General features: G+C 41.9%; 1 protein-coding gene and 1 long non-coding RNA gene across 15 annotated transcripts in view; one reads left to right on the forward strand and one right to left on the reverse strand.

Moving 5' to 3' along the window:
* Window positions 1-22,445, reverse strand: part of LINGO2 (leucine rich repeat and Ig domain containing 2) — a 937,252-nt gene that overhangs the window by 108,319 nt on the left and 806,488 nt on the right. The gene's annotated exons all lie outside the window — the stretch shown is intronic.
* Window positions 19,118-22,386, forward strand: LOC128345768 (uncharacterized). The gene is made up of 3 exons (XR_008316642.1): window positions 19,118-19,159; window positions 21,865-21,932; window positions 22,066-22,386. It is a non-coding gene; the product is annotated as an uncharacterized LOC128345768 (long non-coding RNA).

The raw sequence follows: 22,445 nt of genomic DNA on the forward strand, positions 1-22,445 counted from the left end.
CTCTCCTGCTAGACCTCCTGCTCTGGCCAGAGGAGTGAAGCAGCCTGCAAGCTGTTGCAGACACTTCAGTCTCCGCCTCTTAGCTGTTCGGCAGGTGGGCAGGGTTTCCAGAGAGGCCTCTGTGCAGGCCTCCCTGGAGCCTGAACCTGAGTGCCGGCAGGCAGGCAGGCAGGCAGGAGGCAGGCAGGGTGGCCAGAGCTGGCTGCCCTTACACACCACAGCTCTGCCCAGCTTTTTACTCCTAAGGCTTAGTAATGGAGGTAGGATGCGATTTCCTTTTTGTGGTTATTCCCCCCTCCCTTGGATATTTAGGGATTGTTTGCCATAGAGCTTTAATATAAGGGGTGGTTGTAGGGCAGATTAAAATTACTCTGAATATTTAATTAAGAGATTGAGGAATTTGCTGGCTTTAAATATTTTTAAATTAAAAAAAACTATTTTTTAAAAAGTAGTTCCACCTCAGTATGGAAGAATCTGCCATTTGCCTGCATAAAAAAGGAACCCCATTTCAGCCCCAGCCTTTAGATCACCTGGAATGACTGGGCATAGGTCTTTGGTTTTGAGCAGAGAGATGTGGGAGGAATATGTAGGAGAGGAGAGCTGGTCTTGTGGTAGCAGGCATGACTTGTCCCCATAGCTAAGCAGGGTCTGCCCTGGTTGCATATGAATAGGAGACTTGATGTGTGAGCACTGCAAGACATTCCCCTCAGGGGATGAAGCTGTTCTGGGAAGAGCAGAAGGTTTCAAGTTCCCTCCCTGGCATCTTCAAGATAGGGCTCAGAGAGATTCCTACCTACAACCTTGGAGAAGCCACTGCCAGTCTGTGAAGACAATACTGAGCTAGATAGACCAATGGTCTGACTCAGTATATGGCAGTTTCCTATGTTCCTATGTATATTTAAATTGAAGTGGATTGGACAAATTGTTGGTTTTTAATATTTTTTAATTAAAAAAAACATTTTTAAAAGTCCTATAAGTGGCTTGTTTCAGGGCAAGAAATTACAAAGTCCTTTAGGTTTCAGTGAAATGTACTTCCAGCTAAATGTGGTTAGATTTGCTGCCTGAGGTTGCAATTCTCTACACACTTACCTGGAAGCAAACTGTACTGAATTTGTTAGAATTTATGAGAAAACTTACATAGGATGTTTGAAAGTCTATTTTGCATGCATGGTTGAAAGTCTCTTTTGTTAATCAGCAGTGAGGGGCCCATTTTAAAATCTCATTTCCAGGCCCACTCCAAACATGCTATGCCCCTGATTTCTCCCCCCTCTTTCCTGTTAAATAAGGGGGTTGTCTTAAATTTGAATCCTCTTTCTTTTAGGTAAATACAGGTATAACCTTGATTTAACCTCTGTCTTTTAAGGCATTGTCTTAAATTCAGTAGTATCTTCTATTCAGGTATAATATAGTAGTTTTGAAAAAATCAGGCCTCACAGTCCTGTAACACGAGTCCTCCACTCCTGCACCATAGCAGAAAGCATCTAAATCAGATTGCAGTGAATGACTTAGTCACCCTGGAAATGGCTTAGCCACCCAATGTGAATCTCAATCAGAAGCACTCTTCCAAGGAACTCTGCTTTTAGAAACTAGCAAAAGGTACAGAGATGAGATCTGTGAATGTTTTAGTTATTTAACATAACAAGGGCCAAATTCATTCTTGGCCCAAATAATTCATGGGAAAGGAATCAAGTGTGCATTTGGGTGTCTTTAGCCAAGGCTAAAGAAAGACATTAATATAAATTTATAGCCAAGAAAAAGCAACTTTTTTTTTAACCATAGATTAAAGATAGATATCCATTAGCTGTGAAAGTAGCTATCCACGTTAAGATGATTTATACTTTCAGGCAAGTCTCCTCTTTTTATCTAAATGACACATAACTAATTGAACGAAAAACAAGAATTAGGTGCAAGATCCAGCTGCTGAGAAAGCAAAAATGTCACTCTAAATGGTTAACAATGCTGTTTCAGCCTTCAGCTTTGATACCGCACCAGAGCAGAGGCTTGTCAAAGCTGAGCCATGAATACATCAACGTTAACATACTTTGGTTTCTTCTTAAGATATAAAGGTTAGCTAGGCTGCTCACTCAGCAATGCTGGTTTCATTCCCACAAACTGCTGTCATGAAGTTGTCTGCAAATCAACATTCTGGAGGAAACTGAAGAAAACATTCTGAAGAAAGTATCCATGCTGCTTGTCATATATTGTGCAATTTGTATTGGTTTAATTGTATGCTGCTTTGTACATGTTCCATAAAATTTGACACCTTGAATATTTATTTAGATACACTTTTTAAAAATCTGAGTGTGCCTGGTAATGAAGGTTTTCTTTGAGATACTGTTGAATATCCTGAATCCCATTAGAATCTCTGGTGTTAGCTTCGGTGTTATTGGTGTTAGAAACCAAATTCTTATGGGACTCAAGGGAAGACAAATAAATGATCATTGCCAACAGTTGGGTCAACATTGGCAGAAGAATCTAGTTTACTGAAGCAAATGCATATACTTGTGTATTTAAAAAAATATTAATAAACATTATTGTACTCATTGCCTAATGATGTCCTTTTTAGCAGAAGCTTGGATCATGATCTTTAATAAGAGTGGCTATAAAATTTAACCTCTCTGCATGAAAGAAACTGGAAGTGCAAGGGCATTAGGGCAATCATGTTATATATATGCTGTGAATGCTCTATCAGCATATGCTGTATTCACTGGTGATTATGCATAGCAGGGGAAGACTGGTAGTAGTGGACAAGCTGTCTTTCAAGGAAGATTGCTTGCCATTACTGATCTTCTGACTAAAGAACCAGAGATAAACCTCTAAGAAATCCTAGGATAGGGATGAATGGATTTTCCCAGTTCTGCTCTGTTATTGTTCAGATGTCCCTTTGGTTCTGCTCTGGTTGAATTCTCAATTTTGAAATGTCTGAATTGATTTTGCACATATGCCCTAAATAAGAGAGGGGGGAAAATAAAAACAAAAACATCATTCCTGATTAAAAATAAGTCCAAACACTAGAAAGTAATTCCTGCCACAAACTCCACACTTTGGCTTTGTATGAGGACATAATTCATTTTCACTCCACAATTAATAAGTGATCTCCGTCCTCTCTCAATTACCCAGGTTCCTGTGCAGTGGCAACAAAATAGCAGTGGCCATCCAGTACTGGTGTGTGAAATGTGCACATCACTGTACACAGCAAGCATACACTCCAGAATGGCTGCTTATATTTATTACACACATTTCATACCCAGCTCTTTAGTCCAAAGCAGAGCAGCTGACTTCAATGAAAGCAGCAATGCCAAACACAGCCAAAACACCGAACACAGTCACAGCGTAAGACCAGAGTAAGAACTCATGATCTAACCAATCTAATAGGTCTGGGCTAATAAAGGTCCTCACCTGGTAACAAAAGGGCCTCAGATTCAACACGAAGAAAGCTTCAGTGGGGGAAAGCATTCCATTCTCAACAGAGAAATCCCTATCCTCTGTCTCCTCCTGCTTCACATCTAAGGACAGGGGATGGGGGGAACCTAAGGCTCTCTGAGGATTATCTTGATACTCAGGTCTACCCAGGCTCTAAGCAATTTGTAACTTTAAATGGAAGAACCAAAACTTTGCATTATGCTCAGAAATGGATCAGTGGCAATTTTCAGTTGTGAAATTGACAGCTAGTTTATGGCTGCCCCCCAAAACATTCCTCTTTCTTTCCTCCATACACACTCCCTGGCAGGCCCAAACTTGGGATACATACATTTGAGGAAAGGGGTGGGGCAGGAAACAGGCTCTCAGCTTCTGACCAGGTGGAAAACTCTCTTTCTTCCTTCATAATAAAACAAAAATCAGGGTGTGAAGGTGCAGGCCAACTGCCTTCTTTGGAAACATGCACCTTCTTAAGGCTTTACCACTTGCAAAGAATAGAATGAATTCTGGACTGCACATGAAGCAGAATGAGGTGGTTATGAGGTAGTAGATTTGACTGTACTATTTCAGACTGCAAGTGAGAGATACCCAACACAGTAAGTAGAACAATAGTTCAGAAAGGAAAGGGTTTTCCCCTGAGGTTCTAAGTTGTTTCCTTGTAGGGACTGTGTTTTGCCCCCATGGGGGAGCATTAAAAGAAGTCAGTCCCTCTTCCAATCTGAAGTAGGACACAAAACTCCGCCATTTCACAATTCTGGGATAGACCAGACTGGTGAGCCTTGCAATTTGATTTGTGCAGAGCCAAAACTCCCTGCACAAATCTGTGTTTCTGATGGTTTGTCATTTTTAGCTTTGTTTTAGTCAGAAAGATTTGAACAGAACACAGCCCTGGAGCTGAGGGATTCCAGTTCAGCCAAGTTCTTACAAGGTCCTGAGTGCCACTAGTGCAATGCAATACCCTGTTATTCTCCATTGCCATTAATAAGATGTCAAGCTGTTCAGTACCACACAGGAAAGTGCTCTGTATATTGCAGATTTGGACAGTAAATTACTGCTGGAGCATCCTGTGGTGTCCTAGTTACTGTTCCCATCAGATACAGCATTAGGAGTGGAGATACTGGCATGGTCCTCACAAGCAAAATGGCTATAGCATGATTGCTCCCCTGCAAAATGAATCACTTCACACCAGTCACCTGCCCCGCTAAATATCTGACCTCATCTTGTCTCATCTCTCCATTTCAATTTTTGTTCATGCCATATTAACCTTTTGTTACACATTCTTCCCTTTGTTCATATTTTATATTTAGCCAGGAGGGGAAATCTCCACTGTAACTTCTGCTGCAAATTAAATGAAAACAATTCCAGACAACATAGCTACAGAGAAAGGTAGCCCAAATCATAATTATAATATATAATCAGTGGGACTGGGCCAGCACAGCATACCATTTCAGTCACTCAGATTAATGGCTCTCCTTGGTATAGTCATTAACTCACTTTGTTAATATGGTAAAATAAAATTTAGCCAAATGGTTGGAAGGGGTGTTCAGAACATCTGTAGAATATTCAGTTTGCACAGAAAAGTCTCATTTCTATAATGTAGCACTAGCCAATAGTGGGTTCTAAGTAAATATAGAAGCTTTGGGTTCATGAAATTTCAAGGCCAGTTCACATGATTACAGCAATCATGTGATTATTAAATGTTAAATTTTGGGTTAGCAGTGTGGACATGCTCTCGGTTACTGCTAGTATGAAGCCAGAAAATCTCTGTCATTTGGGGTCAGCAACATGCTGACCTGACATTTACTTGACACTGATAATTATCGATCAAATCTTAGATAATTTAGGTTGGGTAAAAGCTGATTTGGCAGATTGCAAACCCAACAAAGAATTTCCAGGTTCACACAAGCAAAAATAAGGGCCACATGCCATGCTAATCTAGGATTTAACGTTTACTGAAGATAGCCGTAATAGTGTGAATGAGCCCTTAGATTATTGGAAGTTCTAAAACTCTCTAGCCCTGATTAGACTCAAATTTTATGTGTTCACTAGTTATTGCCAATTATGGTTGTTCCTATTAACTGGTTGTTCCTATTCACTAGTTATTGCCATTTATGGGAAATTGTCACCACACTCTGGCATACCATGCTGCCCATATAGAATCTATATCGTTCAAATGGAAGAAATTGTTTTAGGGTTGTTAGAATATTTACAATGCTGAGACAGATTTGCAACCCTTCCTAGATAAGTGCTCATGTTTGCAACCAGAAACAAATGACTTCTGGCTTGAATTCAATATTGGATCCTTCCTGAAATGCACAGTCAAGATAATCTTAAGTGTCAATTTAAGGATTATGACCACACCAATAAGACTGGACTTCTGAACTACAGATCACATATAAAACTACAGATCACATATAAACTACAGATCACATATAACTACACATATAACTACAGATCACATATAAAACCACATATAAAACTTCTGAACTACAGATCACATATAAAAAATTACCTCCAGTGATTTCTAGCTCCTGGAGTCTTGAAACTGGCAATGTGGAGATAGGAGGAGGCAGACAAATTCTAGGCAGATTCTAGGAATGTGGAGATAGGAGGAGGCAGACAAATTCTAGGCAGATCCAGGGCAGAATCTGGCAAGTCTAGGATGGAGCTTGATGTGTCTTCAAGTGCAGCCAATTGCAACACATCGTTGTCGGGCTGGCTCCAATGTTTATGGATTTTCAGGACTGGCTAACTACTAGATTTTCAGGACTGGCTAACTACTAGAATACTGTTTTACTTGTCAGACCAATGAAACAATGGGAAGCTGGCATCTCTAGAGACAACTGTGTGTTGGTGGGCCTACTCAATACTGGTCATCTATTGTTTCAGTGGAAACAGAGGAAATCAGAAATAACCACAGGACCAAATCATGGCTATAGTGTCCATCTTGTTACTCTTTTAGGGAGTGGAATCTAGATAAGTTGTAATATGCACCATGATGTAATTAATGAAGATTTTTAAGGCACATGGGTTCAACAATACAGGAGAACTTAAATATTTGTGGATTCTACATCCATGGATTCACGTATCCGTGGATGGGTAATGGACACCCAGGCTTGGTATATGCAGTAAAAAATCTGGGGGTAGAGGGTTAAATCCGCATATCTGCGGGTTGGGGGTGACCAGAAATGACCTTGGTCATTTCTGGCTGTCATTTTGAAGAGAAAAGCAATTTTGGGGCTTGTTTTACAAAAAAATAACCCTGTGTGTGTGAGAGAGATATTTTCAGCCAATTTTCGACTCTTAGGAGCACTACAGGACTGCTGGGGACCCACAGAGCATGGTAGTGCATGTCACTGTGCTTTTTTCTGTGTTTTTTTGCCATTTGGGGGGCATCCCCCCCAGAACCTAACCCCCCATGATGCCATTGCCCCAATTACTAGGTATACACAGTTTTGGTAACCACAGCACTGGTCGGGAATGGAACCCTTGGGAATACCAGGGTATGTATGTATCTTTTGACATTCATGAAAATGTCTGCCTATCCAGAGTTGATATCCAGATAGCCTGCCTATCCAGAGTTGAAGAGTCATATATTATCTGAATAGCATGTAATTATGAGAGAAGAAGTACATGTGGGGTGGATGAGTGAAGAAGGTAGGATGTACATGTTTGCATTTGTCTGTGCTTCTCTTTGTATGCACACACAGGTAGATAAAGTGTGGCCCACGGGTCAAAAGTGTGGCCCATGGGTCAAAGATAACCTCAGGATATGACTAATCATAGAGCTCCCCTCCTATCATTAATCTGTCTTATCTCAAGATTTTGTGTTTCAGCAGCTCACATTTTGTTGTGATGAATAATAAAAATAAAATGCTGTGAATAGGGCCAGCGTTACTTCCCTTTAACACCAAATCCTTAAGAAGCTCTCAGCTACTGATATAATCAGAAAAGCTCACATTCCTTATGTGGCATGCTTTTATGGTCCTTTGGATGGCTTAAATTCAAGGCATGATGCAAGAGGTAACTAAGAACCCACTGCCTCTAGGTCCACAGACGTTGCTACAATCAGGAGTACCCCACTGGCTTAGGCAAGAAAAAGGATAGCTACTGAAATAGCTGTTAGCTCTCATTATCAGCTGTCCTGAAGTACTGGGCAAAGGACCAACTGCTGGAAGTAGGTGGCTTAGAGAAGAAAACAGTGGGGGGGGGGGGGCAGTAATGAAAAAGTTGTATCACTCTCCACCTCAGTCCCTGTTCCTGGCTCACACAACATGCCCACTTTCATTCTATATCACTCAGCCTCAAGACCCCATAGTGCATAAATCAGGTGTGCTGTACTTACTGGCAGAACCACAGGGGAAATTCTTAAAAGAAGATTGAATGTTGTGTCAGAAAATATGGTGCTACATGTAATTCACACTTCAATTGCTTTAGGGGTGTGTGTGTACTTGTGTGTGTACGTGCGTGCACACACACACACACACGTGTGCATTTATATCAATCCCTATATAAACAAACTAGAATGTAAGGTAGGTAAGCAGAAGCCAAAATCCCATTTTCTTTATAGATATTTGCTGATTGACTCACAAGCTTCCTACAGATCAAAATGTCACAACTCAATATCAGAAAGACTTGTAATTTCCTGCAGAAAAGACTAAGAAGACTTTCACACGACTTTGCTGGGGAGAGTGGGCGGGCTGCAGGGACGGAAGGAGCTCACTTGCCTTCCCCAACAGACGAGCAGCCCCCACCCTCTTCTCTGCTGCACCACATGTCCATACGAGCGGCAGTGCAGTGGAGGGAGATGCTGGGAATAGGAGGACTTCCACATCCCAGGGTGCACCAGGGCATGAGCGCGGTGGCAGCTGCTCTTGTTAGAGCAGCCACTGTGCTTGGCGTGGTGGAATCATTCAGCACTTAGATTTTGCTTCCATGTGGGTGGGGGACTATGGTATTACAGTGGGGGACAATATTATTATAGTCAGATTGGCAAGGATCATTTGTGGTTTTCCCAGCTGTCTCCAACCACGGCCTGAGTATCCATGGTTCGGTGAGGGTTTTTTTTGTGATTTGGGAGAGGAGTTGTGATTTGGGGGAGGGGTTCTGAGGTTCAATCCACTCATTCCTCTTGCTGACCCTGCCAACTACTTGTGATTTAGAGTGATTTTTACCGATTTGGGGGTGGGTGGATTCAAAAGTATCTTGTAGTGATTTGGGAAGGTAAAAAGAGATGTCCGGAGGTTCAATCTGTGCAGAGGTTCAGTCTGTGAATTGGCTGACTCTTGGCAATTTTAAGCGAGTTTTGGGGATTTTTGAGCATTTTTTCCTTTATTTTTCCATCTTTTCGCGACCGCGGTTCCCCTAACCCTGTTTCCCATAGACTTTAATGTCTTGACAACCTCAAATTTGCCAACAGCGAAGTTCTGCCAGAATGGAATCCTCATGGTTGGTGAGGGATGATTATAAATCCAAAGCCAATGAACTTGAACAACCATTCCAGTATGACAGCCCTTGGGAAGAAAATGTTACCTTAGCTCATACATAACCAAAGATCTGAACAAGTTTCCCAATTCAACTCAAATGCTTTGGGGGAAAAATACTGGAAGTTGGTGTACTATGCATACCAACAGTTTGTACCAATAAATACAAACAGAAAAATGACAAATATTTCTCTCTCCCTCCTCCTCCAGTTTTTCAGTAGTACATGAATATCAAGAGGACTTTCCTCAAGCTAGTAGTCATTGAGATGAAAGATGGCTTGGTTCCAGTTCATTAACACACACTTAGATTGCTCAGCTCAGAAGGAAGGAGAAGGCAGACCCTCTACTCTGTTCAAAACTTGCAGGACCAGGAACCTAAGCAGTGGCACTAAAGAAAGGGAGCAACCATCAAAGACCAATCCATCATGAGGGACAGAGCTCTTCTGTTTAAATCCCATTCCAATAATACCTTATTTTATTCCTCGTACCTTATTTTACTAATTGCAAGAATATAACTATATATTCCCCTTATCTTTCAGTAAACGAACAAAGCATCATCACAAAGCCATACAAGAACGAAGGCAATGGCTCTTGGCCTCACCCTGGTGTCATGGGACAGTGAGGGGATATTATTAAGCAGTAGCAAAGTTGCCATTGCCAGTAGGGTGGGCGACTACTTTGCCTATGCTCTCAGTGCCTGCCCAAAATCACCTAAAGGGGGAGTGCAAACAGGGTGATGAAGCTGGGGCCCCGTTTTAGCTCAGTCCCAGTAACACAGCAGAAAGGTCGAAGTGTCTACAGCTCTCTTTATATATTTATATATTTAATTGAACCCTTTTCAGGGCCAACTGATCTCCTGTAGCCCACACCACATTGCCACTGCTCTGAAAGATAGGGTGAAGTAAGTAGGTGTGTGTGTGTGTGTGTGTGTGTGTGTAGGGTTTTAGGTTTTTTTGTTTTTGCTCTTGATCTTTTTCATAATCATAAAACAATTATTCTTTGCTTTCACCCTGACATACTGAAGCATGGTAAATGGCAGACTGGGAAATATTCTACAAGGAGACCTGATTGCTGACAGCATTTTTGCCTTTCTTTTTAAAACAACAACAGTGAGTTAGAAGGCCTATCGTAGTAGGAACACTCTTCTGCATCATCAGGCCTTTGAGGTAACCCCTGCAGAAACTGTTTCTTTAAAGAACACATAGCATCTACCTTTCACAGTCCTCGTTAAAAAGCCAAGCAGAGTGACAACTTCAGAAAGCCTCCTTAATTTAAAAAGAGTTAGACTTTGACATTCTTAATTAACAATGCAGAGACTGGAAGGAGACTTGACAGAAAAGATGACTGAGGCGATCCTCTCAGAGAAACAAACAACTCATTTACAAATTGCACTTCATTAGGCTGTAGCAGATTAATCCAATTGTAGATGGCAAAATGTAACTAATGCTGCATAATTTGGATGGAAGTACCAGTAAAACTTAATTCTCCTTAACATTACGTCCTTTGAAATGAGCGTTTCCCCATCTTTCTCTCCCTCCCTCTCCCTCCAAAAACACCACACAAATGCAAGGAAAGTATTAAAGCTGTCTCTAGAGATGAAAGACAAATGTAGCTTGGCTGTGAGGCAAAGGATTATAAACTGTTCCAGCAACAAGCTTATTTAAATTTATTATTATTTTTCTCCATAAGGCACCCAACATATTGTGTATGAGCTCTTGGACATAAATTGTTGTCAATGCTAAATTATTTTGCTGACATCAGGCTAAATCCAAAGAGACTTAGCTTCATGATTAGCCTTTAACTCCCAGGGCAAAAGAAAAAGAAAAATCTAAAGAGAACAGAAGTGGGCCCATATCCTCAACTAATGTAAAAACTGAATTGATCCAGTGTCATCACTTTGACATTACACCCAAACCAGCTGTGTCTCATAAGAATTACTAAACTGTGCAGATGCAAGGTGACTTGAGATGTGCTTGGAAAAGTAGTCTGTGGCATCCTGGTTAAATTACTTAACAGAAGTCCTACTGAAATTAAGTAGATCTTTAGAGTAATTGCTGAGTAGTACTATTGAGTAACTTGGTCTGGATGTCAGCTTGTGTCCCCTCTTTGACATCAGAGTGCAATTTGTTTTGTGCTTAGAGGGCTAGCTAGACAGATTTACAGACCCAAGCCTAAGAGGTCATTCACACAATCAAAAACTGTGTTCTACCCAGGTTTAGGAGCTGTGTGCACTCCCAATTCTTGATTGTGTGGAAGCAAGGTTAGAGGAAAACCTGGATAGAAGTGATTGTGTGGAAGCAAGGTAGGAGGAAAACCTGGGTAGCTTTTTCTCCTATCTTGCTTCCACACAACTGAAAATTGGGAGCACGCACAGCTCCCAAACCCGGGTACAACACAGTTTTTGACTGTGTGAATGACCTCCATGCAGTGGTCCCTCTAATTTTTTTCATCTTTGTGTGGAATGAGTTTTGTTCTGGGCGGCAGTATCAAGGCAGTGCGTGCACACATGCATTCAGAATGGGGCCTTCCTGATTCAGCCTGAGTGGGATCTAAATTGAACTGAGCGGGCATCCAAAAACTTGTGAGCATGCCTTAGAGGGAACTGTGCCTCCATGTCTCCTTAAAAGTTGTCTCTGTCTCAGATCAAATAAAAAAAGCTCTACCAGGCCCAAATGACCACATTACTATGATGCTGGGAGTGCTAGTCAGTGTTCAACTTTGCACACATGATTTTTCTTCACACGATTTAAAAATATAGAATCATAGTTTTATAGGCTCTTGATATGAAGTCTATCTGCTCTACTCCTTCCTTTCTTTGAGAACTTATTCATGCCACAACATTCATAACAAACTAGCCAGAGGTCAGAAACCTATGGCACGCATGCCAAAAGTGGCACATGAAACTTTTCTGAGTGGGACTCACACTGCTAGGAAGACCAGCCACTAAGATGCCCTCTGCCTGTTTCTAGCTGTTGTTACAGGCAGCAGACATCTGTAACCAGCAGCAGAGGTCTCTCTGGCTGTGCCAGCTGTTAGGGTCTCTCCCTCTCTCTCTCTCTCATACGCACAGTCTGAAGAAATGAATGTGCTCTCTCTCTCTCCGCTCCAGCAACTACCTCCAGTGCTTTGTCTTTGCTTAAGGATAGAGAGACAGACTGGTCAGCTATACTTAATGTCAGCTGAAGAACAGCACTGAGCACCGTGGAAATAAGAGAGGTGGTGAACAGCATGGAGCTTCCAACCTGGAAGTGAGTCCAGCAGCTGGGAGCATGGTCAGTGGTGTGCAGGGTGGGACAGCATCACTGATATAGCAGGTGGGGCAGATACAGGGGGTAGGGCAGGCCTAGTGGCACTTGAAGACTTGGCACACCACTTCTGAAAGGTTGCCAACCAGGGGTCTAGCCCATAGAAAATCTAGAATACCAAAGCCTGTACTCTCCCTGCATACCTACAAAAACAAGTTGCCATGATCTTCAATATAAGCATTTAACCTGTCAGTTAAAAGTAACACCTACCAATCAAGGATGTGCGAAAACATTCAGTTCTGCTTTTGAAATGTTTTGGAAAGTTGGGATATTTATTTTCTGCCAGAGTCTGCTAGAAATCCCAGTACGGAGCCCAGAATGATCACAAGGTCTTGAGTAAAGGTAAAGTGTGCTGTCAAGTTGGCATCAACTCCTGGCTACCACAGAGCCCTGTGGTTTTCTTTGGTAGAATACAGGAGGGGTTTACTATTGCTGTCTCCCATGCAGTATGAGATGATGCCTTTCAGCATGTCTGTATATCGCTGCTGCGTGATATAAGTAGGATGCAATAAATGCTCCATGAGGCCTAGCATAGCCTGCAGGCATCTCCAGGCTATAGTGACCACACATCTCAACTAGTCACTGATCTTATCAACTTACTCCAGTGCTAGAGGCCTCCATACATATACGGCAAAGCCTGGCACATTCTGGTAACATCTCTCCAGGTTGTTTTACATTTCATTGAGCTTGCACAGCTGTTCCCTCCAGCATTGTTATGCAGTTACATGGGCAACTTATAGATGCCTGAACTGGAATCCTACTGAAATCCCCCCATTCTGGGGAGTTACCAGAAATTCCCCCTCAAAAAAACCAGAATCCTTCCCTTTATCTGGCTGTAGTGACTGCAGGCAGAGGCAGAGAATTATGTGTCTCCTTCCCTCTTTGGTGCTTGGGTCGCTACTGTAGCAGTGTTTCAGGTGCCAGGAAGGGAGACAGTGTCTACCTACCTCTGCCATTGCAAGTGCTGCTTTTAGGTAAAGGGCGGGGAGAGAAAAGGGGATGGGTGGGGTGAGTTTGGAGAGCTGGGAGGGAGGAGCTCTTCTTCAGCTTGGCTTACAGTGCAAGACGGGAAAAGAACTCTGGTGGTCATACGTAATGCTCATTTCAGACTGGAGGAAAGATGAGAGGAGCATTACAAATTGCTAAGGTCTCTGTATTTTGGGTGGTAGAAATATGATAGATAGATAGATAGATAGATAGATAGATAGATAGATAGATAGATAGATCCAGTACTTCCTTTGAGCTCTGCAACAGTCCCACAGCGCAGCATTACCAACATGTAACACTGCACAGAATGCTGGCTAATGGCTGACATGATGAGGGAAATTACTCGAAGTATTCCCATTGAAATTAAAACGACAAGTTAAAGCCCTATCCACCCCCAGCACAGTACCTCCAGTGACTGTTGCTGGTGTCTATCTGATGTTTCTTTTTAGATTGTGAGCCCTTTGGAGACAGGAATCCATCTTATTTGTTTATTATTTATCTGTGTAAACCGCCCTGAGTCATTTTTGGAAGGGTGTTATAGAAAGAGAATAAATAATGATGATGATGATGATGATGATGATGATGATAATGCAGAATAGAAGAAAAAGAAATAGAAAAAATCACCAAATACAAAGATCTACAAATTGAAAATGAACGGCTGTGGCAGAAAAAGACCAAAATAATCCCAGTGGTAATTAGCACCCTAGGTGCAATTCCAAAACAACTTGAAGAGCACCTCAACACCATAGGGGCCACAGAAATCACCATCAGACAATTACAAAAAGCAGCTTTACTGGGAACAGCCTATATTTTGCGACGATATCTATGATAACCAACAGTATTGATGATAAAATCCAGCCATCCCAGGTCCTTGGGAAGGACTCGATGTCTGGATAAAACAAACCAATCAATAAGACCTGTCTGACTGTGTAAATAAATAAATAAATAAATATTAAAGTCCCCCTTCCCCAGCAGCTCCAATCTGATTCATCCCTTCCCCCAAAGTGCTTTTAATTTCAACACACACATACACACTCCAGTCATAGATTTCCCAGTGTCTCATCTAAGTTATTATGATTTTTTATTTCTATAGTATTTCAGTCATGAACAATTCCATACAACTTCAATAGCAAGATGCTGAACTGTGAGGAAGATTGCAACCTTAATCTTGTCTGTTTTCACAAGGATCTGTGAAGTTAGCTGCTATCATTGCTGTTTCGTAGATGGGGAACTGATTTCCTCAAGGCAGGAGTCTTGGGCAGAGCAGCTCAGAGTTGATCCACTGAGTTTTCCCAAGGAATGTATGAAGTTGTATTATACTGAGTCAGAGCAGATTCCATTTATCACTCCAAAGTCTCAGGCAGATCTTTCCCAGCCCTGCTATCGGAAATCCGTTCAACTAGAAATGTCAGTGATATTTCTAGTTTCTGGCGGCCTCTTCTGCATGCAGATCATGTGCTCTCCCACTGAGCTATGTTCCCTCTGAATCCCAGCTCACCCAATCTCCACCCATTTGTACATACTGGCCCTCAGAATCCCAGGCATAAAGCTGCTCAGTTTTTGAGCTGGCATCTCCTGACATAGGCTTTATTAGAAATGAGAAGAGATGCACTTGCTAGATTTTTATCCAAATAATCTCCTGGCCTATTACAGAGAAAGGCAGATAATGACTCTAATAGCAAGGAAGATTCAGGTGTAGGATGAGAAATTATTGGTTTTGGCTCATTCAATGAATCTGATACGACAGAAGGTTATTACTACAATTTGTACCAGGAGCTGATATGGATATCACCCCATCCTCCATTACCTCTGTGGCTTTACAAGAGCAGACACAGGTATAATTTGCATTTTATAACAGTGAGAAGCTACATTCTGTAACCTCCTAGCAGTTATTTCTCTTCATAGTTGCATTAAATTACCTAACTTCATATACAACAGTATGTCTGAGGATTACAATAACACCACCAAATTACTCTATGCCATGTCTCATGGCTTTGAAGAACTGGTGGGCCTCCCCCAGCCTGTAAACATTCTGTTTGGCTCTGGTGCACAATAGTAACCAAGATTAACTCCATCCTTTCCCCTGTCTTTATGGCAGGCCTGCTCAACTTTGGCCCTTCTGCAGATGTTGGCCAGCAACTCCCATAATCCCTGGCTATTGGCCACTATGGCTGGGGATTATGGGAGTTGCAGTTCAAAAACAGCTGGGGGAGGCAAAGTTGAGCAGGCCTGCTTTATGGTGTCCTTGAAATACTGCAATGGCTTTGAGGCACTTCATGATGCAATTTGATCAGGACTGTAGGGGAGAAGGGTTAAAGCCATCTGGATTGCGGACCCTCATGCATGCTTTTTGCATGAGAAGAATAAAGCATGCAGGTCCCAATCATGCCACAGGTGTTTTGTCTAGTTTGGCCTAAGCAGAAATCTCTGTCCTTTTCTCAGATCTATAATAAAGTTATATGCATACTGGAGGAACGACAGTGTCAGCCAAGGATCAGAGTAAAATGGAAGAAAAACACAGATTGGCTCAAAATGCAAACTAAGCTTTAGGTATAGGTATGTGTGATGCAAAGGAAAATCTCTGCAGTTCCTAGGTCTAGCCTATTGAAAACTAGCTTGCATTCCTCACCTTTGCAGAATGTTCTAGCCTTTTATCTGATCCATCTGGAATTGGCTGTCATTTTCTTTTTTCTGAATCTTCCCCTTCTGTAACTCTCACATGAAACCCAGTGACCTGTGTTAAATGGCATAGAGAAGGGCAACCACTTTCTATTTCTACTCATATTTGCCAGCATCTCAAGCTCGCTATTCATTTTGGCAAGCCAAAAGCTGTAATTCACATTGAATTAGACTTCACATTTCAAGAACAGCAGCTTTGGGAGCTCAGGGGTTGGGATCATGGAGATGCTTGCTGTGAACTGTTGCTTGGTCCTCAAGTTGCAAATGGAATTCAGAGGTATCCCCTAATCTTTTTGTCCAGTATTTTCCCCTGCAGAGAGGAACACCCTGTTCTCATGTTCCTTCCACATGTTTGGTGAACATGTGGAGGAGGAGGAGGATCATGACCACTGTTCCTGGATTGTGGCTACCTTTATGCATTGTGGAAAGTGAGAATAGACTCTGCATACCCCTATATGCATGTAGGGCCTGCACATATGATTGGGAAACTTGACGTGACTGGTTTTATGTACACATTTCTACCATTATAATATATTAGTGAGCATGGAAACTAAACAGAAGGATTATTAAGAAGAATTTATTCCCCTGCTGTTTGTTGTGATTAATTCCTAGTACTAAAGGAACATGAAGTACAGATATCAGACAAATCTATTCTTTGACAAATCAGAATATATTTGAGAAAGTTTTTAAACATCCCAGTGAAGCAGGTAATATTTTTTCAATGTGCCACATTGCACTTGTCACCCGTGGGTTATTTCTCCCACTGAAAAATCAGCTACAGATTAGGCCCTCACAGGGAATTTAGGGCTGATTTTAGTACATATTCAATCAGTAAATTTATTCTTTTATCATATTCATATTTTTTTATCATTTATCACATATCAAGGGCTGATATGTGTATATCTAGGCGGTGTATACAATTTAAAACTCAAGAAATATAAAACAGAGTAAAAACAATTAAATTTCACAGAATAAAAACAGTTAAAACAATTTCATAAAATAAAAACAACCAGTTTAAAATTAATTTTCATTAAAAGGCTGAGAAAACAGGTGTGTCTTGAGGGTCCAACCTGAGATGGACCCGCAAGCAACCAGAGATGGAGATTTTGACAGGGAGCATATTTCAAAGCACTGGAGCAGCCACAGAGAAGGCCTGGACCCGAGTCACCACCTGGATCTGAGAAGCCCCCGAGCCAGTGGCAACCATCACCAAACCTCCCCAGATGATCTTAGTAGGCAGCAGAGTTCATGACAAAGAAGGCGGTCTATTAAGTAACCTGGACCCAAGCTGTAGAGGGCTTTATACGTAATAACCAGCACTTTGGTATTTCGCTTGGAAACATTTCGGCAGCCAGTGCATTCAACTTCAGTTTGTGATCCCTCATCCAGCCCATTACTGCCTCCATGCAGTACTAGTGGACCTCATCTTTGAAAAGAGCTATTTTAGGTTTCAAGAACTATTCTATAGTCAGATCAAAGGCTTAGCCATGGGCTGTACATTGACGCCCAGTGTACTGTGTTTGTTTATGGCGATGCTGGAAGATAAGTGGATTCTGAATCAGAGAGTCAATCCCTTTTATGAAGATCTGGAAGTATATAAGCGCTTCATTGATGATGTCTTTATTGTGTTCAAGAATAGGGATAGATTTATGGAATTTGTCAACTGGTTGAATGGTCTGCATACAGACATTAAATTCACCAGCCATTGGGATGCTTATCAGGTTCCGTATTTAGACACCTGGGTCCGGATGGGGCCCAGGAAAGGACTCACGTTTGCCCCATATAAGAAACCACTACACAAGAACGCTTATTTACACTTTAAATCTCATCATCCTAGACATCTTAAGCTAGGTTTGCCATATGGCCAGTTTTTACATATTAGACGTAATTCGACTTGGGATGTAGACTTTGAGAAGGAGGCTGAGACTCTTGAGCAACAACTGATCCAGAGAGGATACCACCCCCCCCCCCCGGTGTGGTTCAAAATGCTAGAGATCATGCCAGACAGAGGGACCGAACAGAACTCCTTAAGGGTCAACCTCGGGAGGGAACACATAGAGTCATCTGGTCAACTGACTATATATACTCCCTTGGCTTTTAGGATCCAAGGGGTCATTCGGAAGCATTGGCATATAATAAATGATATTCTGGGCTGCCAGTCCCCACCGATTATGGCTTTCCGTTGGACCACGACTATTAGAAATATACTCACTAGATCAGACTGTTCAGTCACCCATGTACCTTTGCAGGTCACTACAGGTTTTCATCCATGCGGTGGCTGTTTGGTATGCCCTCTAGCAGTCCATACCAAAGAGGTTCATCACCCAATTACTGGTGTGTCCACACCACTTAGATTTTTTGCCACGTGCAGAACCAGGACTATTGTGTATGTTGTTACCTGTCCATGTGGGAAATGGTATATTGGTAAGACTGAGAGGTGTGCTCGTGTTAGGATTGCTGAACATAGATCTAGGATTAACTCACGAGTTATGGATGCACCTTTGGTCCGTCATTTTGTTGAGTCTCAGCATGTTGTTGATGACATTCAGTTTTTTGTGCTGTATGTATATCAGAGGCATCGATTTATGTCTTCAGATGTCCAACAATCACTTTTGCAAATAGAAGCTTCCCTTATATTTGCATACCAGACGTTAAAACCATCTGGGCTTAACACCAGTCTAGACCTGTCCTGCTGTCTATAGGGCTGTTCCATCTTGATTCTTCTGACCACTGGTTGTACATCTAATAGGTTTTGCCCTGTTACCCACAGGATTCCCCTATCCTGAATTTTTTGATTTCACATTAGGGATACATGCCCTGCATTCTCAATTGAACTGCCTGGTATAGATCAGGATTTACCATCTCAGTTTCCCTTTGGCCCTTGTTTATGAGACCTTTTGTATGCTTCCTTGTTTTCTCTTCATTCTGAGTTATGTTATATTAGTGCCTCCCCTTTTTCTCCCTTCTCACTTATGTTTATACCTGGCTTCGTCAGGTTGTTCTGTTGTTATTGATGCAGGATGTCCTCAGCTCCCAGAAGTGTAGTATTGTGGGCTCCGTGCCTTTAATGCCTGAGGTTATTTACAGTGAGTCAATCTGTGCTAATTTGATTTATTGCTGAGTCATCTATCTACATGTGCCCATGCTTGATTGATGACCTCACATTCAGCTGTGGAAAACCCTTTCTAGATGGGTATAAATTAGAGAAGTTTTCACAAGCACATATACCGGCTAATACTGTAAGGCGTTATTTAGCTCTATGAATGAGGTACCGGTATGAAGGAGGTTTGTATGTAATTTTGTATTAGGGTACCTTCTTTGTGACATATTTATTGTTGGGACTCACTATTGGCTGACTGTATTTATGTTTATTAACAGGCTGATGAAGCTTTGCCCGCGAAACGGCGAGTATCCAGAATAGCCGTTCTACTTTGACTTGTTTAGTTTACATTCCTCCACAGGGCATGCAGTGGGCTTTATCTTTGATTTACAACATCTTTTGAAGCCACGCTCGACTGGTTCTCTACAATTTGCGTGTTTGCTATTGGGAATTTTCACTCCTGTGTGGATGACACCGAGCATTCTCTTACAAGCCAACACCCCTCTTTCTTTTGCCCTCAACTACATCTCTACACGTTTAGTGTGTATTCTCTTGAATGGGCTTGAGGGTTAAGTCAAGTGAATGCTGACTTCCACACCTCATTGAGACTACGTTTGATGCAGCTTTTCTGCAGTTTGGAACTTTCAATACTGTATGGATGACATTGAACTTTGCCCATTTATTCAGCAGCCCTATTTTGTCTTGCTGGTCACACCTCCTCTGGAAATGTTGGACTGTTATTGCATATGTTTATATTCTTGTATTTTGTATTATGTCATGGTTTGAATATTATTGTACATATTATTATTATTACCCAATTCTGTGATTTTTGGTTCATGAGTATCAGTAATTAGAGATTATTTTACTATTGGTTTGTCTTCAATATATATTTCCACAGTTTGGTTGCTTTATATTATTTGTATATGTTTGCCACAATCATGGTGGGATTTCCCTCCCCTCCTTTCCTCATTACTGCCTCCAAGCAGGCATTTAGGGAAGTGATATCATTTCCTGATGAGGTTAATATAGAGTAATAGAACTTGGTGTCATCAGCATATTGATAACACCCTGCGCCAAACCTCCTGATGATCTCTTCCAGCAGTTTCATGTAGATGTTAAAGAGCATTGGAGACAGTATGGAGCTTTGTGGAACTCTGTATTTTAGTTCTCGCTTTACAGAGTAGCAGTCTCCAAGTGATACCATCTGCAATCTGCAAGAGAGGTAGGAACGTGACCAACATAAAACAGTGCCACCCAACCCCACCTCCCTCAGGTAACCCAGAAGGATACCATGGTCGATAGTACTGAAAGCCGCTGAGAGAGCCAAAAGGATCAACAGAGTAACACTCTCTCTGGCTATACCTAGTTGGAGATAATCCATCAGGCTGACCAAGGAAGTCTCAGTTCCATAGCCTGCCTGAAAGCCGGTTTTAAATGGGTCTAGATAATCTGTATCATCGAAAACTGCCTGGTGTTGAATGAGGTAAGAACTGGTGGCTAGTGGTGTAGCAATATTGGTAGTGGCCCATGTTCAATTTTTTCTCTGGACTGCTGCCACCACTGTCACCCCCCCCCCCACTGCAGTTTCTCTGCTCACCACCACTGTGGTTGCACGGGCCACGGCAGCTGGCAAAGAGAAGCAAGCTAACCATAGAATGGTATAATGTCACTACTCTGTGCCAAGTGGAGATGTCATTATACTGTGCCATGGCTGGCTTGCTTCCCTTTGCTGGCCACATAAGTTGTAGTGGTTAGTGGGGTGGGTGGGTAGGCAGCAGCAGAGGTGACAGGTAGTGAATGGTGGGCCCACGCCGGGGCAGGATATGGCAATGGATGTTCTCCCTGGAAGGGCCCCCTGTAGCCCATGTTCTTTGCATGAAGCCGCACAACAGGAGATCCACCCCTAGTGGTGGCTAAATTCCCCTTGGAAAAACAGAAAGTGCATTTGCATTACTTGCTCATGCCACCTAATGGCACAACAGGAAATGACTTGCCTAGCAAGCCATAGGTTGCCAGTTCGAATCCCTGCTGGTATGTTTCCCAGACTATGGGAAACACCTATATCGGGCAGCAGTGATATAGGAAGATGCTGAAAGGCATCATCTCATACTGCATGGGAGATGGCAATGGTAAAACCCTCCTGTATTCTATCAAAGACAACCACAGGGCTCTGTGGTCGCCAGGAGTCGACACCGAGTCAATGGCACACTTTACCTTTACTTTACTAATTGCTTACAGCTTTTATAGGTAATTAATTTGATCAGGATCATGCTCAGTGATGGGTCAAACTGGGGCCTAATTTATGATGGGCAATGCACTTTTTGGAACCCAAGTTAACATTTAACAAATTGGGCCATTTGGTATATTGGAATTCATCATCATCAAGTCATCATCATCAACTCGATTTATATACCACCCTTCCAAAAACGACTCAGGGCGGTTTACACAGAGAAATAATAAATAAATAAGATGGATTCACTCTTCGGTACAAGTCCGAAGACAAAATTATATGCATGGTGCCTTTAATTTTAGCGCCTTTGGCACATGTTAAAATAAGTCTTTCCCTCCTTCAAGCATATGTAGCTGGGGTCAGATCCTTCCTGCTTGCTATATGTATTTTACATGTAGTGATTTAAACGTTTATACCACTTTAAAAGTGACACACAATGCAAGTATTCTCTGGTATCTAAAAATACTTAACAGTTGTATAGCACTTCCATGTCTTCAAAGTGCTTCATAGATAGATAGATAGATAAAGTGCCATCAAGTCAGTGTCGACTCTTAGAGACCACATCAATAGATTCTATGGATAGATTCTACCATATATATTACTCTGATGTAACTCTTACAAAAACCCTGTAAAGAAGGTATTATTATCCCCATGTTACAGATGGGTGTGGGGAGTGCGGCTGAGAAGAATTAACTTGCCTAACACCACCTATTGAATTCATGACAAAGGTGAGATATCAGCCTGGGACTTCTTGATGTGTAGCTCATTTTCTTTAGCTACTATGCTACACTAGTTATCTTGAATGCGAATATAAAATGTAATGAAAGAAGTAGCCCAAAGGTCTCCTATCTCTGCCCACAGGTGATAAGGGAATAGAGAGCATTGGCGATATTCTGTATTGGTTTTGAGTATAACTCCGGAATAACAAATGAGGAGAGTTCCTGCCACCTGATGAACAGTAGCAAGATTATAATCTGTTTGAATGAATCAGTTTCTTGGTGCTACCTACTAATAAGGAGGAGAAGTTTGTAAGGATGACCATGAATACCATTTGCAGATTGGACTCTGGTCCATCCTGGCTGGTGAAATCCAGCCAGGAACAGCTGCAATCAATACTGGCTGGGGTTATCAATGCCTCCCTATAGTGCTTGTTGGCCTTAAATATGAAATAGTTTGGCCTATGCTCGCAATAAACAACTCTTGATTTTGATTTTTTGCATAATTCATTAGTCTTGTCTCCA

The sequence above is a fragment of the Hemicordylus capensis genome, chromosome 2 (genome assembly GCF_027244095.1).
Source record: "Hemicordylus capensis ecotype Gifberg chromosome 2, rHemCap1.1.pri, whole genome shotgun sequence".
Classification (NCBI taxonomy): domain Eukaryota; kingdom Metazoa; phylum Chordata; class Lepidosauria; order Squamata; family Cordylidae; genus Hemicordylus; species Hemicordylus capensis.